Here is a 19,704-nt window from a genome sequence, read left to right on the forward strand (position 1 = left end):
TTATGGGATTTGACTGAAATCAACCATTTACTTCGATTTTTCTTGCATATTCTCCGGATCTTGATTTGTTTTTCATAATGTATCAAACGCTAATATATCCCAGCCCACCATACGGTGCTAATTTTGGCTATTTTTTTTCAATTTGCATAAGTCGTGAATTAATAATATAGCCAACGTAGCAGTCAAAAGCAAACAATAACGACCACAGAACATTAACCAAGATGGCTTTTCGGAATCGCTTCCCCCTTCACCTGTATTTGGCCATATTATATCGCCATAAGTATTTTGCGTGGCGATCTCAATATCATTGCGTGGCATCTAAATGGAACTAAAGGGAGCTCCAGAAATGTGTGTACTAATATGTAGGTAACTAATTTTGTTCGCCTACTTTACATCAAATTTTGTGAAAGGACTGAAACCTATGGGCAGGGGATCTGGATAACACAAACAGTACCCGAACTCGTGAAGAACGCATATAAGGTAAATCTGGATAAAATTAGGGCCTAACTCCAACCTGGTACGCACACTACGATAGTACCAACTAAAGTGTGCTTCGCTCTCAACCGAAGACTTAGGTGAAATGTTTCCCGTGGAAGTTATTGCGTTTTTATTATGATATCAGTCGAAAAGGGTGACCGTTCATTTGAACTCATACATTTGCACCCGTATATCCACGGGTTCAATCTATATGAGGGTGCTAAAATCCATGGGTTAGAATTCATGGGTGTCAGGTGCAATTGTCGTGGGTTCGAATTACGGGTTCAAATGTGCGTGGGTTAAAATGTAATGAAACCGGCAAAAACAATTGCTCCCACTTATATATATTGCGTAATCGCATCAACAAACACTTTCTCAAGAACGAGATCCACATCAGGCTCTAAATTCCCAACTTGAATATAATTGTATTTGAATATCCAGAAAGAGTCGCATATACATCCATATGCGGAGAACTCGGTACTAAAATAGACGAAAAACAGGCCAAAACCAGATGCAACACGAAAGAAAGTTTTGAAGCATAGATGCGTAAATGATGGCAATCAAATTGTCCCGCACTGAGACAGTGAGTGCTACACGTGTCTTCTGATAGAATTGGATGAATAGGTTGTTGCGGAACAACTAAAAATAATCTCCAATGTACGACGAAGCAGCAAGTTATACGAAGCGAATGTAAAGAGCATGACAACTTCATAGAGAAACAGGGCCAAGCAGCGCAATTCAATAGTTTAGACTTGTGGTAAAACACAGGCTTGCCCATGCGAATGGGATGGTGCAGCACATTTGTGTTTCACATAGAACTTTAACCGTGTCATAGCAACTTGATTACGTCAAAGCTAACCTTAGTCTTTATGATTTTTACCTTTCAAATGTTTTTCCTCTTCTTTTTCTTCATATACTTGTATCTAAAATTTAATTTATGGTGGGACACCGACATAAATGAATGGGATAAAATATTGGTGGTAAGACTGGTGGCATTGCAAATCATTTAAGATATAGCAATATTTTTTTTTGCTTGCTCATTTACCATTTCCAAAGCTTCATCACAGCGCTGTGTTTGAGGCCCAAGTTGTAAACTTGAAGTGGAATTAATATTGGTATAATTTTTAAATATCGGATAACATTAACGCCAAGACAATCAAAAACTTCTGAGTAAATTTACTCGGATTCAGATAAAACCTAAAAAAAATGTATTCGATATACTGCCTGCGCTGTTGTAGATAATAAACTAACCCGAGATATCTCAACATTTTTGACCGTGTCTCACCACCTCACACTCTGCCCATCTCGTAATATATTTTATATTCCTACAGATGAGATTAATTGACATAACTATATGATACTAACCATTGGATCAATCTTAATTCCTGTCCATATTCGAACCCACGTCTTTTCCTTTGGCATATTCCTTCTCGTGTAATTCATAATCGCATTATAAGATCCTTCATCTCGAATCAAACCAACATCTGCGTTACGTTTCTTACAAATATCAACTGCTTTGTCGTAGTTGACATCTCGTTCAATTCGTATCACAGCGAAATAACAGATATTTCCAACCTTTAGTTCGCAGTTTCCTGAAATGAAACAACAATTTATTTTAAATTCAAAATCAAGCGAGTAATATTTTTCAAAAAATCATTGCTACAAATAAGAAGCAAAGGAACTTCTAACAATATTTTAATATATTCAAATCTGATCAAATTAGCCGGCTCAACTTGTCGTATTTGGGAATGCATATATTGCTCATATTCTTCCTGGATTAGATAATTGAAAAGAATGTCATATTTGATAAACGATATGATGCGAATGATTCATCAAATATTCATAAACTACAATTTGGATTGGATAAAGTACTCAACTGGAGAAAGAGTCGGTTCCAATGTTGTGTTAGTCTTTGTTGTTTTCCAAATTTACTGTTCCTAGACAGACTCAAAAATGTAGTTCGTCGGGGAAATAATGTCATTTAGACCTGTTTCCAACAATGTTTTTATTCAAAATCCAGAAACATGAGCACTTTCCGCTCAATTAATAGAAAATCTACCTTGGTATAAATTAGTTCGTGGGAAAATATGAATAAAAAAAGTTTATAATATAAAAAATGCAAGTTAGTAAAAATTCTGAAAGAGCGTAGCATACTAGCATTTATAGAATAAGAAAAGATCATTTAAAAGCGACATTGAAAATTCATAATAGACATGGGCGTTTTGTAAAGGCGTTTAATCCTAATAAACGTGGTCGATTTAAGCAAAGGCATATTTTTCTGAAAGATGCGTAGAAAATCTTAAAAATGATCTTTCTCAGAATCGGCTTAGACTTTTTAAAGATGGCATAGCTCATCCACACGCAATATGGCAATATTAAAAAGGACATAACATTTTTATAACAGCATATCCTTATAGTAGCGTTGAGCATCTATAAATAAGACGTAGCTTTGTTTAACTGGCATAAAAAGCACATTGTTAAGTGCTTGCCCCCTTCTCTCCTTATCTCCCCTTATATACAAACTTTTTTTGTTATTGTCCGAAATTTCCAGAGTATGTTCATATTGGACGTTGGCATAATCTATCAGCCTATAATTCTGTCTCCTAAAGCCATCGAGGGTAGGTCGCTCCTTTGTTGCTACCTGCGAGGGGAATCGTAAAACAAAGTTCTGAAGGTAAAAAGCGGACGTTCCCTGGGTGTGCGATGATAAAAAAAAAACGATGGTCGTTGCGGCTGACGAATGACATAAATTCGTCCAGCGTGCTACCCCCAAATTCTTTTGACCGTTGATTTGTTCCAACAACACGTCAGAAACCGGTCACCACTAATTGAAGTCGAATTTTATCAATCTTGGTGTCTGTGATCACTCATCAGTAACGAAATTTGTTGTGAAAAACTTGACCTCAATAACCTTGAATCACCTAAATAATACCTATTACCGTTCTCGAGATATAATATAAAATCAATGGAGCGTGACTGGGGAGTAACAAAACTCTGTTTACAAATTATTCAAACAATATTTGCAGTCATATTCATCTCTTCAGATTCCAAAACCTCTCAGAGACCCTCAACAGGCCAAAATCACTGGAGCGTAACTGGGACGTGTGAGGAAACAAATTCTATTTATAAATGATTCAGATAATTTTTTTAGTCATGCTCATGTCTCTACATTTTCGATACGACCTCTCGGAAGCCTTCAATAAGTCAAAACCACTGGAGCGTGACTGGGGGATATGGAGAAAATAATTCAACCTGAAATTTATTTAAATAATTTTTCCACCCGTGCCCGTGTCTTTAGATTTTTGATATGGCCTCTCAAAATCCTGCAATAAGCCAAAGTCACTGGACCGTGACTGGGGAGTAAGAGAAAAACAAAATTTTTAAAAGGGCATTCAACTAATTTTTCAAACTATTCTTATCTACTCTGTTTCTTGATAGCTTCATTCTGATATGCACAACGTTTCGAAGTCACTAGAGCGTTACGGGGAGGGGGAATTACCAAGTTCCCGGTGATAAAATATTCGATTAAATATTCTCTTCAACAATCGAACATCGCTTTGTCCAATATCCCATTCCAAGTGCTCACAATCGTTCAAAATCAATAGTACCCAAATGGACGTGGCTTTCCACGCGTTTCTCACCACTTAGGGGGCGGAGACTTCACTCCCATCCTCAATACTACTTGAAACAAATTCCATTACTCGGACAAACGCTTTCCCGCCCCGGAAACCAAGCTAAACAACCGCTAAACGCCGAAATCACTCGAGCGTGTCTTTTTGGCCACTTCCTCTAACGCCAGTGCTTCCCAACCTTTCTACCCTGGCGGACCGGTAAAATTAAGTTAAATGTACTCGCGGACCGGCAAAAAATTGAAATGACCGGAACATAGAAGAATAACATATATTTGCGTAATACAATGCAATGTCGGGCACTGAATATGCATCTAGACAAAAAAGGCACACTCAAAAACAGCTCACACGAAGAAAAACTATCGAATAATGTGCCGACCAAAAATATTTGCGTAATGAAATGCAGTGCTGGGTACCCATTATGCGTAAGAAAGGCACACATAAAACATCTCACATAAAAAACATGTACATGCCAAATCATGTACAAACGCAATTAACTCTAGTGAAAATTTTGCTGCTGTTTAGTTTCCAATATAGTATTGCAAACAATGCCTCAAGGAAGTTTCTGCAACACGTAGCCCTGCAGCGGCGTGCAGCCAATTTCCTTGCTTCGCTTTAATTAAAGCTATAGATGAAAATATTTTTATATATAAGTAATAAAAATATAAGTAACTCGTTGAAAATACGGACAACAGTTTGATTGCTCGATTACTTAGCGATGGGTATTCGTTAAATTGTGACAGTGATTCTTTTTTAAATCTGGACTGTAAAGTAGAATCTCAATTTGAATCAAGCTTTTTCATTGGGTTTATCATATTAATCCCTCAGCAGTTGATCGATGCTTCAAACAGGATGAATTAACATTACAATGACAAAGTCGTCGGTAATTTGGCACCAGGCTCAAAATCCTACTTTGTCTGCTCAAGATACTGGAAAAGATCTCAGCGGCCCATGCTTTTTTGCGCTCCTCGTGACCACCTGCCATATTTTACTGGAGTATTATACTTTTCTTGACTGTTTTTTGGTTTGAAAAAAGAAATATGCATAACGTTTTTTTTTGGATTGTCATATTAATCAGGAAAAGCATGCTGTACAGAAAAAAGCACGCATGCCAATTTTTAGGTTTCTGATTCTTGCGAGATTTGATGGAGCGCATTCACGATGAATCGTACCCGGAAAAGGAAAAAGTGTGATTCCTTGGCGCCAAGATGTCGCGAAAGACGTCGCAATATGACGGCGGAAGAGAAATTGCGTAATAAAGCAACCTCGTCTTCGGTAAAGACATCGGAGCGCATTCGAGATGAATCGGAGCCAAAAAAGCGAAAAGTATGATTACTCTGCGCCAAGATGTCGCAATATGACGGCGGAAGAGAAATTGCGTAATAAACCAACGCAAACTCGTCCTCGGTAAAGCGATTTAGACGGCATAAAAACAATAAAACATCGAAATTTTCTCGCGGACCAGCAAAAAAGCTTCGCGGACCGGAACCGGCGGTTGGGAACCAATGCGTATTTTCCAAAAAGCGTTTATTTAAGAAATAGAGCGCAGTCGATTTAAGAAAAGGATACTTCTGAAAAAAACGTAGCAACTCCCATTTCAGTAATGGCTTAGTGTTTTTAAGGAAGTGGCATATCCTATTCAGACACTAAGTAGCCTTATCAGAAGTGGCTTTGCGTTTTCATTACGGCATATTCTCAATGATGGATATAGCCCATTCAAAAATGACAAACTTTGTTTATTGTACCCATACATTTTAAAATATTCGCTACATTTTATTATTGCATGAATTTACCGAATGTGGCAATCCTGATAATATTTATAGCGAACCTATATTTTTGTCTTCTGGTACCCTCGGGTGACGTTGCTTTTGATAAGTTTTTAAAATGATTATAGAGAATTTAACGATATCACGACTTTTCAGCTTTCAATTCATTTTTAGTTGCAGGCTTTTGCTCTGAGCAAACTTAAAACAGTTCTATCAGTACCCGCTCCAGTTTTAGTTCTGTAATCGGGACCTTGCTCAGCAAACATGCAACCTTTCTATCAGTACTCTTTCCATTTAGTTGTGAGCTCAGAACCTTGTTTTAAGCAAACTTGCACACTTCTATCAGTACTGTTTCGATATTTAGTTAATAGCTTGGGTTCTTGCTTCGAGCAGACTTGCAAGACTTCTATAAGTACTCTTTCCACCTTGAGTTGCGGCTCCTCGCCTGCTTTGAGCCAACTTGTAATCTTCTATTAGGATTCTTTCCACTTTTAATCAAAGGTACGTGCACGAATACGAACAATAAACGTACATGTCTTCTGAATTCAGCTTGTTTTTGCTTCAAATCTATTTCTTCTTTTGTTAGTTCTATTGTTGATTGGGATGTCCTTCATGCTTCAATTTTTCGAGTCGGAGTCGTAGGAGTGGCGGACGGGATAACGGTTCTAAAACAAAGGCCGATTTACTTCTTGCTTAAAATACTTCGCCACTTATTTGAACTTTTTCTACTAAAAGCGAAAAATAAAAATCGGACTGTAATTTGGATTCAGTGTTCACAGTTTTCACAGAGCTCAATATATCATATGTCGCTTTATATTTCGAAGTTATTTTCACACTGCCCCATTTATCTTATAGCACCCATAATTCTAATTAATTAGATTGCTTTGTCTTTCAACTACACGAATGATCGAACTGCCAAAGTATGTGCTGCGTATACTGCCTACTCAATTTTGCAAACATTTCCCTCTTTGCCCAGGTAGTTATTATATATCGTATTCATATATTTTGTAAGCTCTTTCTACGAACTCAATTTTCATAAGTAGCATCCAATCTAGAAGCTGAATCTGCATTCAAATAGTTGCTTGTCGAGAATTTAGGTTGAATTTTAGACCAGCATACTTCACTATCCATGTCATTAGATATTGAACTGTTACATAATTTACAAGCTGATACAATACAAAAGGCTTACGTCTTTCAAGTGGTTCAAGAGTCTTGCTGCACACTAGGACAAATATAATTCTGTGATTCTTCGTCTGAGCAAGGTCAGACTTCCCCAGACATTAATTATTCAAAAAAATATATATAGAAATTGTTATATTTTTTGGATCTTTTGTACAAATCACAAAGCCCCCACTAAAAAGATTGCAAATAGGAGAAGATTAGTAATTATGCAGTTAGGGTTAGGGCCAAAGTTAGGAATGCAGACTGCACTTGAAATTCAAATTTTCAATTCTTTTCTAACCAGAATAATTACTACTTTTCGTAATTTAAGTCATATCGGTGGTGTTTTTCTCTAATCTCACATTTCTGCTTTGGCGACGAGGGCTTTGTACAAAACATCCGTGTTTTGTTTTCATATGTAAGAAATTTATCAATTTTTATTCAATAGCGACAACCCCTCACGACAATTAGATTTCTTTCACAGTTGTCCAGTTCAATGTGAGTATGAGGTCATCGTTCCACATTCTTGAAACCCTTGCACATAAGTATCCCCCACAAACCTACTCAGGTTGTTCACAAGCGCGATAGAAGGGTGTTTATGAGGCGATGTATCATGGAATTATTTCAATCCGCTATTTTCACGATTTATTCTTTGAAGATATCTGCTTTCCTATTGTATAATTTACCAATTTCACATTCAAAGTAAGTTAAATTTCTGAATATCTATATCCTGTCCTGTATCCCAACATATTGTCGGATATTGGTGATTGTCACTGTCATTGAAAAACTAAGGAATACCGGAAACAAAAGATACAAATCATATCATATTCATTCATTCATTGTTTGCGATGATTTTCACATCCGATATTCATTTTTTCGGTATTTTCACCAATATTAAATAATAGAATCTATCCCTGTCTAAGTAAATAAAACGGCGTTTAGAATGAGACTAAGCTACGTTTTTTTTATTGTTTTGGGGAACTTTTGGTAACCATTTGTCAAGCAGTGAAACTGGCGACGGGTTTCAAATTAACTTGTATTATAGACGATCTGACACCACGATCGAAATAATTCCTGGATTCAGCGAAGGGATGCGTTTTAACGTAATTAACGCATCAAGCAACCCACTTAGCAAGTTTTAACCTCTTAAGTGAGCACTCATTGTTCAAACAATTCGGTAAACGTTTTCAGCTTTCTGCTCATTCAACTAATTCCAGTCCTTGTGTTCTCACGAAATAAATTATCCTAATTCCACAAACCTATTTCGTGATCAACATGATTCCTCTGAGAAACATAAGCAGAAAAAAAACAAATTTATTGCACATAAGCTGAATTTATTATGATTTAAAATTTCTCAAATTCCAAAATTACGCAAATAAATCTTCGAACTTTACTCAAGTAAGGCCTTTGTCCACTTAGTATAGTAAGATCAACAAAAGAAACAATTTTTTTGAATTAACCCTATGAAAATTCCTCGATAAAATATGATATTGAATAAATTGTTGGGAAATTTCAAAAAGTAGGAATCATTTTTACGTTTAGATGATTTTAATAATAACAATTTAAAAATGATCATAATTTAATTTACCTTATTATAGCTGTGATAACGACATGGACCAGCGTAAGGCTAATCGTATAAATTTCAGTTAGGATTCAATGATTTATATTTTATTGATAATAAAGGAACAAAACACAGACAGAATAACATTTCATTATATCAGGATCTCACAAATAACTCCATGACACCTCCAGGCAGGAGGAACATTCACCATCCCTTGTCGCCGATCATTCGGGTCTACATCAACAGCATGTAAAACATTTGCTTGATCGTTATGTTTAATTCCCGTGTCTGGCTCATCTGGAAACCATTTAATGAATGAATCTGCAGGTGTGACGACACCTGTCTAAAAAAATAATTAGATGGAGTTTATCACGGGATCAAGCATGATCACGCATTTAGAGTGATGTTTTTCATGAAATTTTTCATCAAAATACGATATATTATTATTGACCCATGCTTGGTCAAATGTAAAGTATTTCTAATCTCTCTTGCCTTTTCATGTAGTACTTCATGTTCATGCTTTGAGCAAAGAAGGCTTGTCCAAGACTATTATAATGCACAATTACTGTTAGATTAAACTCGAAGCAGTTCAGTGCAACCACAGAGATATAAAAATAAAGAGTGCGCTTCTCTCTCATTTCCGCGGGACCAAATGAAGGCTCTCTTGTTTAGTCGATAGACTTCCAACTTTTCCGAGATGCGTAATGCATTTCCTTATGGGATTTGACCATTTACGTCGATTTTTCTCGCATATTCTCCGGATCTAGATTCGTTTTTTATGATGTATCAAACGCTAATATATCCCAGCCCACCATACGGTGCTAATTTTGGCTATTTTTTCAATTTGCATAAGTCGTAGATTAATAATATGGCCAACGTATCAGTCAAAAGCGAACAATAACGACCACAGAACATTAACCAAGATGGCTTTTCAAAATCGCTTCCCCATTCACCTGTATTTGGCCATATTGAATCGCCGTAAGTATTTTGCGTGGCTCCGTAGTACCGAGCTATAAACTACGTCTAAATGGAACTAAAGGGAGCTCCAGAAATGTGTCTATCAATATGTAGGTAACTAATTTTGTTCGCCTACTTTACACCAAATTTTGTAAAAGGACTGAAACCAATGGGCAGGGGATCGGAATAACACACCTACAGTAACCGAACTCGTAATAGAACGCAAATAAGGTAATTCAGAAAAAAATTATGGCCTAACCCCAACCTGGTACGCACCCTACAATAGTACCAACCAAAGTGTGCTTCGCCTTCAACCGAAGAATTAGGTGAAATGTTTCCCGTGGAAGTTATTGCGTTTTTATTATGATATCAGTCGAAAAGGGTGACCGTTCATTTGAACTCATACATTTGCACCCGTATATCCGCGGGTTCAATCTATATGAGGGTGCTAAAACCTATAGGTTAGAATTCATGGGTGTCAGGTGCAATTGTCGTGGGTTCAAATTACGGGTTCAAATGTACGTGGGTTAAAATGTAATGGAACCGGCAAAAACAATTGCTCCCACTTATATATATTGCGTAATCACATGAACGAGATCCACATCAGGCTCTAAATTCCCAACTTGAATAGAATTGTATTTGAAAATCCAGAAAGTGTCGAATATACATCCATATTCGAAGCACTTGGGTACTAAAATAGACGAAAAGCAGGCCAAAACCAGATGCAACACGAAGAAAGTTCGGAAGCATAAATGCGAAAATGGCGGCAATCAAATTGTCCCGCACTGAGATAGTGAGTGCTACACGTGTTTTCTGATAGAATTAGATGAATAGGTTGTTGCGGAACAACTAGAAATAATTTCCAATGTACGACGAAGCCGCAAGTTATACAAATGGAATGTAAAGATCATGTCAACTTCATAGAGAAACAGGGCCAAGCAGCGCGATTCAATAGTTTAGACTTGTGGTAAAACACAGGCTTGTCCATGCGAATGAGATGGGGCAGCACATTTGTATTTCACATAGAACTTTAACCGTGTCATAGCAACTTGATTACGTCAGAGCTAACATTAGTCTTTAGGATTTTTACCATTCAAATGTTTTTTCCTCTCCTTTTTTCATATACTCGTATCTATTATTTAATTTATGGTGGGACACCGACATAAATGAATGGGATACTCATAAAATATTGGTGGTAAGACTGGTGGCAATGCAAACCATTTAAAAATTGCAATATTTTTTTTTTTGCGTTTTTTGATTGCTCATTTACCATTTCCAAAGCTTCATTAAAGCGCTGTGTTTGAGGCCCAAGTTGTAAACTTGAAGTGGAATTAATATTGGTATAATTTTTAAATATCTGATAACATTAACGCCAAGACAATCAAAACCTTTGCCAAAAACTTCTGAGTAACTTTACTCGGATTCAGAAACAGATAAAACCTAAAAAATGTATTCGATATACCGCCTGCGCTGTTGTAGATAATAAACTAATACAAGATGTCTCAACATTTTTGACCGTGTCTCACCACCTCACACTCTGCCCATCTCGTAATATATTTTATATTCCTACAGATGAGAATAATTGACATAACCATATGATACCAACCATTGGATCAATCTTAATTCCTGTCCATATATAAACCCACGTCTCTTCCTTTGGCATATTCCTTCTCGTGTAATTCAAAATTGCATTGTAAGATACTTCATCTCGAATCAAACCAAGACCTGCGTTACGTTTATTACAAATATCAACTTTGGTTTGATATTTCCGACCTTTAGTTTGCAGTTTCCTGAAATGGAACAACAATTTATTTTAAATTCAAAATCAAAAGAGTAATATTTTTCAAAAAATCGTTGCTACAAATAAGAAGCAATAGGACTTCTAACAATATTTTAATATATTCAAATCTGATCAAATTAGTCGACTCATCTGGTCGTATTTGGGAATGCATATATTGCTCATGTTCTTCCTGGATTAAATGATTTAAAAAATGTAATATTTGATAAACGATATAATGCGAATAATTCGTCAAATATTCATAAACTACAACTTATATTGGATAAAATACTCAACTGGAAAAAGAATCAGTTCCAATGTTGTGTCAGTCTTTGTTGTTTTTCAAATTTATTGTTCTTAGACAGGCTCAAAAAGGTAGTCCGTCGTGGAAATAATGTCATTTAGACCGGTTTCCTACAATTTTTTCATTCAAAAGCCAGAAACATGCGCACTTTCCGCTCAATTTATTGAAAATCTACTTTGGTATAAATTAGTTCGTGGGAAAATATGAATAAAAAAAGTTTCTAATATAAAAACTGCTAACCTGAGCAAGCGGTTTTCTACTTTGTAACTTATCAACTATTGCGCTTGCCTGTATTCCAGTGATCTAAAATAACATAAAAATACCTTTCATTATCTCATCGTTGGTTTTCTTCTTGCGATCCAATTCTTTTATCAAATTTATATTTGTTTGTCGAACTTGAAGCAAATCTAATGAAATATTAACATTTAGAAGTTCAGAATACAATATTTAATAATTTTGTTTCGTATATTGTTCCGGAAACATCAGCTTAAAAACGTTTTTGTGATAGTAGTTACCTATCATTATAGTTTGCTTTAATGAATCATATCCTCATCGATTAATTTACTTAATTTACCTTTCTTCATTTCGTCGCTTGTTTTCTTTTGTTCAATCAATTCTTCCACCAAAATGTTATTCGTTTTTTGAACTTCAACCAAATCTAAGAAATGAAATATAATATTGAGTCAGTCAGTGTAGCTTATTATAAATACATGGATATTCAAAAAGTCGGAGAGAGTTCAGAGCACTTCTGAGTCGAGTGAGATATTGAATGATTTTCCACGACTGCAAAGCCCAACTCTCAGAGAACTGCATTCGTGACCCAATATTCGAAACATATTAGATTCTGACTTTGCTAAATTAATAATTTTGACACAATGAAACCTTTGGCTTTATCGGGTTCAAATACTAGAAAGGGGACTAAAAACAACTTCACCAGTCACAAATGTGCAACAACCTTTTTACAAATCTTTGATCTCAATAGAATGTTGCGCAGTTTTTGTTGCGTTTTGTACCTCACCCTCCGATTTCAGCTGCCAATTGAGTCTCACAATCACGATTGTCGATGTTAGAGGGGTCGCCACTGATACTTTGCGTTTAATAGGTTTAACGAAAGCGTGAACTATATCCATTAAACATTTCTAATAGATACAATTTGAATAATTCCTCTCGTGTTTCATAAAAGTTTGAATTCGATTTGTTTTCAATGGTTCAGCTAATACACTCTTACTGTATTTGTAGACGATTATATAACCAACCTTTCTTCAATTTCTTCATTTCGTCAGATTGCTGTTCAACATTCCTTTCAAGTTTGTTAATTTTTGCTGATTGTTCTTTAAACTGGTTGCCACTTTCTGTTGAAAAACAAACTCTGTTAAACATCTTGAATTTCAGATAGAAAGGCAGGTAATAATTTAGAATGCCAATCACATCATTCAACTTCGCTAGTTGCCTCAACACTAGTCAATTCAGTGACATTAATGATTTAACAATATGTAGGAAGATTTTTCTGATTAATTTTATTACAAAACAACACGAAATGCTATTTTTGGATTACTCTCCAAATGTGACGCGGGCCACAAATAATGAAGCTGCGGGCCACATGTGGCCCGCGGGCCTGGGTTTGGACCACCCTGTTCTATGCTCTTCTATATGTTTATGGATTCAGATCTACCAAATACAAAAAAATATTTTCAATATTAACCTAAAATAAAAATTGTAAACGGTATCTTTTCCAATGTTTTCATAGGTTTTTATATCTAATTGAACGACGCTCTTCAACAACTATTATACTTGCCTAAAATATTCCTGGATACTAAAGGAAACAAGTCAGCAGTATTTCGAGACTGAAGCGCAAGCTTGGATTTGCATGAAATCGGAAACTCTATGTCATGCAGATGTTGATCAATGTTGAAACCTGGTCTGTCCCATCCTAGAGCAACCGCATCACATTGTGCAATCTGGCAACCCGGCTTGGGAGAGCAGTGAAACACTGTTTCATCTTGACTCCAGGATGAAGCGAAGACGTAAATTAAGATAAAAACTATTGAGATTTTCATCTCTCGATTTCAGTGTAGTTAAGTATTAACTGAATGAAGAAAAGTTCTAATTAGAAATAAAAAGTTATGTCAAACGTGCGCAGAGCAAGTTTGATTTATTTCGAGAATTACATACATCAGACAACGCTATTTGTAGCCGAGTCAGTAAAAATTCAGAAGGAGCGTAGCATACTAGCATTTAGAGAATGAGAAAAGATCATTTAAAAACGATATTGAAAATTCATAATAGACATGGCCGTTTTGTAAAGGCGTTTAATACTAATAAACTTGGTCGATTTAAGCAAAGGTATATTTTTCTAAAAAATGCGTAGAAAACCTTAAAAATGATCTTTCTCAGAATCGGCTTAGACTTTTTAAAGATGGCATAGCTTATCCACACATCCACACGCAATATGGCAATAGTAAAAAGAGCATATAATTTTATGACGGAATATTCTTATTAACGGCGTAGCTTTATTTAACTGGCATAAAAACCACATTGTTAAGTGCTTGCCCTCTTCTCTGCCTCCCCTTATATACAAACTTTTTTTGTTATTTCCGAAATTTCCAGAGTATGTCCATATTGGACGTTGGCATAATTTATCAGCCTATATTTCTGTCTCCTAAAGCCATCGAGGGGAGGTCGCTCCTTTATTGGTACCTGCGACGGTAATCGTAAAAAAAGTTCTGGACAAGGTAAAAAGCAGACGTTCCTTCGGTGTGCGATGAAAAAAAGAGGGTCGTTGCGCCTGACGAATGACATAAATTGGTCCAGCGTGCTACCCCCAAATTCTTTTGACCGTTGATTTGTTCCAATAACTAAGCATAAACCGGTCACCACTAATTGAAGTCAATTTTTATCAATTTTGGTGTCTGTGATCACTCATCAGTGACGAAATTTGTTGTGAAAAACTTGACCTCAATAACCTTTTATCACCCAAATATGGCATCTCTACCTATTACCGTTCTCGAGATATAATATAAAATCAATGGAGCGTGACTGGGAAGTAACAAAACTCTGTTTACAAATTATTCAAACAATATTGCAATATATATATTCATCTCTTCAGATTCCAAAACCTCTCAGAGACCCTCAACAGGCCAAAATCACTGGAGCGTAACTGTGGCGTGAGAGAAATTAAATTCTACTTACAAATGATTCAGATAATTTTTCTAGCCGTGCCCATGTCTTTAGATTTTCGATACAACCTCTCGGATTCCTTCAATAAGTCAAAACCACTGGAGCGTGACTGGGGGATATGGATGAAAAAAATCAGCCTGAAATTTATTTAAATAATTTTTCCACCCGTGCCCGTGTCTTTAGATTTTTGATATGGCCTCTCAAAATCCTGCAATATGCCAAAGTCACTGGACCGTGACTGGGGAGTAAGAAAAAAACAAAATTTTGAAAATGGCATTTAACCATTTTTTCAAACTATTCTTATCTACTCTGTTTCTTGATAGCTTCAATCTGATATGCATAACGTTCCGAAGTCACTAGAGCGTTACGGGGAAGGGGAATTACCAAGTTCCCGGTGGTGAAATATTCGATTAAATATTCTCTTCAACAATCGAACATCGCTTTACCCAATATCCCATTCCAAGTGCTCACAATCGTTCAAAATCAATAGTACCCAAATGGGCGTGGCCATCCACGCGTTTCTCACCACTTAGGGGGCGGAGACTTCACTCCCACCCTCAATACTACTTAAAACAAATTCCATTACTTGGACAAACGCTTTCCCGCCCGGAAACCAAGCTAAACAACCGCTAAACGCCGAAATCTCTCGAGCGTCTTTTTTTTGGCCACTTCCTCTAAGTCTAACCCGATCCTGTGGACACTTTCCCCGATCTACATGACAAGTTTCGTCCGGATCGGCCCCGCAGTTTCCCGTGAAACATTCGTTTTTGACACTGATTGAGCTTACGCACCAAAGTGCTCTCGGTTGCCTAACAATCAAGCGGCGTTGCGTTTAATAATATCTATTTTAAAACTGATTTTAACACATATTAGGACTATGGGCATTTTCCAAAAAGCGTTTATTTTAGAAATAGAACGCAGTCGATTTAAGAAAAGGATATTTCAATATATTCAAATCTAATCGTATAAGTCGACTCAACTGGTTGTATTTGGTAATGCAATGAAGCCTATCATATATTGCTCATTTTCTTCCTGGATTAAATAATTGAAAAGAATGTCATATTTGTTAAACGATATAATGCGAATGATTCATCAAATGTTCACAAACTACAACTTAGATTGGATAAAGTACTCAACTGAAGAAAAAGTCGGTTCCAATGTTGTGTTATTCTTTGTTTGTTTTTTTAATTACTGTTCCTAGACAGACTCAAAAATGTAGTACGTCGGGGAAATAATTTCATTTAGAACGGTTTCTTATAATTTTTACATTCAAAAGCCAGAAACATGCGCACTTTCCGCTCAATTAATTGAAAATCTACCTTTGTATAAATTAGTTTGTTGAAAAATATGAATAAACAAAATCCATACTATAAAAACTGCTATTATGAGCAAGCATTGTTCTACTTTGTAACTTTTCAACTATTGCGCTTGACTGTATTCCAGTGATCTAAAATAACATGAAAATACCTTTCATTATCTCATCGTTCGTTTTCTTCTGTTCATACAATATTTTTATCAATTTTATATTTGTTTGTTGAAATTGAACCAAATCTAATGAAGAAATAACATTTAGAAGTTCAGAATACAATATTAAATATCTTTTGTTTCGTATATTGTCACTGAAATCATTAGCCTAAAACGTTTTTGTGACCTATCATAATTGTTTGCTATAATGACTATTATAACTTCTTTAATAATTTACTTTACCTTGAACTTCAACTAAATCTAAGAAAAAAAATAACATGTAGAGTCTTGACTTGTTAGATGAATAATTTTGAAGCAATAAAACCTTTGATCTCACTCGTATGTAGAGTCAGTCAGTGTAGCTTCTTATAAATACAGGGATATTCAATGAGTTGGAGAGAGTTCCGAGTCGAGTGGGATATTGAATGATTTTTCACGACTGCAAAACCCAACTCTCAGAAAACTTCATTCATAGCCAAACTCCGAAACGAATTAGTTAATTATTAAATTTGAAGCAATAAAACCTTCGGCTTTATTGGGTTCAAATACCAGAAAGCGGAATAAAAACAACTTCACAAGTCAGAAATCTGCAACAACCTTTTTTCAAATCTTTGATCTCAATAGAATGTTGCGCAGTTTTTGTCTGCTCCTCTACTAACTTGCTATTCATTGTTTGTAGTTCTTCAAATCCTGATAAAAGTAAAAAAGGTTGCGTTTTGTACCGCACTCTCCGATTTCAGCTGCCATTTGAGTCTCACAATCACGATTGTCAATATTAGACGGGTCGACACTGATACTTTGCGTTTAATAGGTTCAACGAAAGCGTGAACTATATCCATTAAACATTTCTAATAGACACGATTTGAATAATTCGCCTCGTGTTTCATAAAAGTTTGAATTCGATTCGTTTCCAATGATTCAGCTAATACACTCATATCGCAATCTGTAGACGAATATATAACCAACCTTTTTTCAATTTCTTTATTTCGCCAGACTGCTGTTCAACCCTCCTTTGGAGTTTGTTAATTTCTGCTGATTGTTCTTCAAACTTGCTGCCACTTTCTGTTGAAAAATAAACTCTGTCTTAAACATCTTGAATTTCAGTTCAATTTTCTGTAGAGTCACAAGAAGTTTTTGAAGAAACTTTACATACATTTGAGTATTTGTGAACATATTCCTAGCTATTTGTCAATAAAAATTGATTGAATGAAGCATTCTGACCGTCATTTGCAGAACCATCAATTTTTTTCATTTTATTGTCGAAATTTTCTTCCAGTTTCCTTAAATTTGATCTGATATTTCCAATATCTGGATGAAGATAGAAAACTCATTAATATAAATTTAAATCATTTTATCAGATTACAAATAAAATCGTTGGTAAATGATAACACTTTGATGCCATATCCAAATGCAGAGATTCAATTCTGCACTCAATGTTCTATGGTCTTCTATATGTTTATGGATTCAGATCTACCAAATACAAAAAAAAATATTTTCAATATATAACCTAAAATAAAAATTGTAAACGGTATCCTTTCCAATAATTAGATAGGTTTTTATATCCAATTGAACGAGACTCTTCAACAACTATCATACTTGCCTAAAATATTCCTGGAGACCAAAGGAAACAAGTCAGCAGTATTTCGAGACTGTAGCGCATGCTTGGATTTGCATGTAATCGGAAACTCTTTGTCTTGCAGATGTTGATCAATGTTGAAACCTGGTCTGTTCCATCCTACAGCAACCGGATCACATTGTGCAATCTTGCAACCCGGCTTGGGAGAGCAGTGGAACACTGTTTCATCTTGACTCCAGGATGAAGCGAAGACGTAAATTAAGATAAAAACGATTAAGTTTTTCATTTCTCGGTTTCAGTGTAGTTAGGTATTAATGAATGAAGAAAAGTTCTAATTAATTAGAATTAAAAAGGTATGTCAAACGTGCGCAGAGCAAGTTTGATTTATTTCGAAAATTACATACATCAGACAACGCTATTTGTAGCCGAGTTAGTAAAAATTCAGAAGGAGCGTAGCATACTAGCATTTATAGAATGAGAAAAGATCATTTAAAAGCGACATTGAAAATTCATAATAGACATGGCCGTTTTGTAAAGGCGTTTAATCCTAATAAACGTGGACGATTTAAGCAAAGGCATATTTTTCTAAAAGATGCGTAGGAAATCTTAAAAACGATCTTTCTCAGAATCGGCTTAGACTTTTTAAAGATGGCATAGCTTATCCACACGCAATATGGCAATAGTAAAAAGAGCATATAATTTTATAACGGAATATTCTTATTAACGGCGTAGCTTTGGTTAACTGGCATAAAAACCACATTGTTAAGTGTTTGCCCTCTTCTCTCCTTATCTCCCCTTATATACAAACTTTTTTTGTTATTGTCCGAAATTTCCAGAGTATGTCCATATTAGACGTTGGCATAATCTATCAGCCTATATTTCTGTCTCCTAAAGCCATCGAGGGTAGGTCGCTCCTTTGTTGCTACCTGCGAGGGAAATCGTAAAAAAAAGTACTGGACAAGGTAAAAAGCAGACGTTCCTTCGGTGTGCGATGAAAAAGGAGAGGGTGGCTGCGCCTGACGAATGACATAAATTCGTCCAGCGTGCTACCCCCAAATTTTTTTGACCGTTGATTTGTTCCAATAACACATCATAAACCGGTCACCACTAATTGAAGTCGAATTTTATCAATTTCGGTGTCTCTGATCACTCATCAGTGACGAAATTTGTTGTCAAAAACTTGACCTCAATAACCTTGTATCACCCAAATATGGCATCTCTACCTATTACCGTTCTCGAGATATAATATAAAATCAGTGGAGTGAGAGAAATCAAATTCTACTTACAAATGATTCAGATAATTATTTAAGCCACGCCCATGTCTTTAGATTTTCGATACGACCTCTCGGATTCTTTCAATAAGTCAAAACCACTGGAGCGTGACTGGGGGATATGGATGAAAAAAATCAGCCTGAAATTTATTTAAATAATTTTTCCACCCGTGCCCGTGTCTTTAGATTTTTGATATGGCCTCTCAAAATCCTGCAATATGCCAAAGTCACTGGACCGTGACTGGGGAGTAAGAAAAAAACAAAATTTTGAAAATGGCATTTAACCATTTTTTCAAACTATTCTTATCTACTCTGTTTCTTGATAGCTTCAATCTGATATGCATAACGTTCCGAAGTCACTAGAGCGTTACGGGAAGGGGAATTACCAAGTTCCCGGTGGTGAAATATTCGATTAAATATTCTCTTCAACAATCGAACATCGCTTTACCCAATATCCCATTCCAAGTGCTCACAATCGTTCAAAATCAATAGTACCCAAATGGGCGTGGCCATCCACGCGTTTCTCACCACTTAGGGGGCGGAGACTTCACTCCCACCCTCAATACTACTTAAAACAAATTCCA

Source organism: Styela clava, chromosome 8, assembly GCF_964204865.1.
Source record: "Styela clava chromosome 8, kaStyClav1.hap1.2, whole genome shotgun sequence".
Taxonomy (NCBI): domain Eukaryota; kingdom Metazoa; phylum Chordata; class Ascidiacea; order Stolidobranchia; family Styelidae; genus Styela; species Styela clava.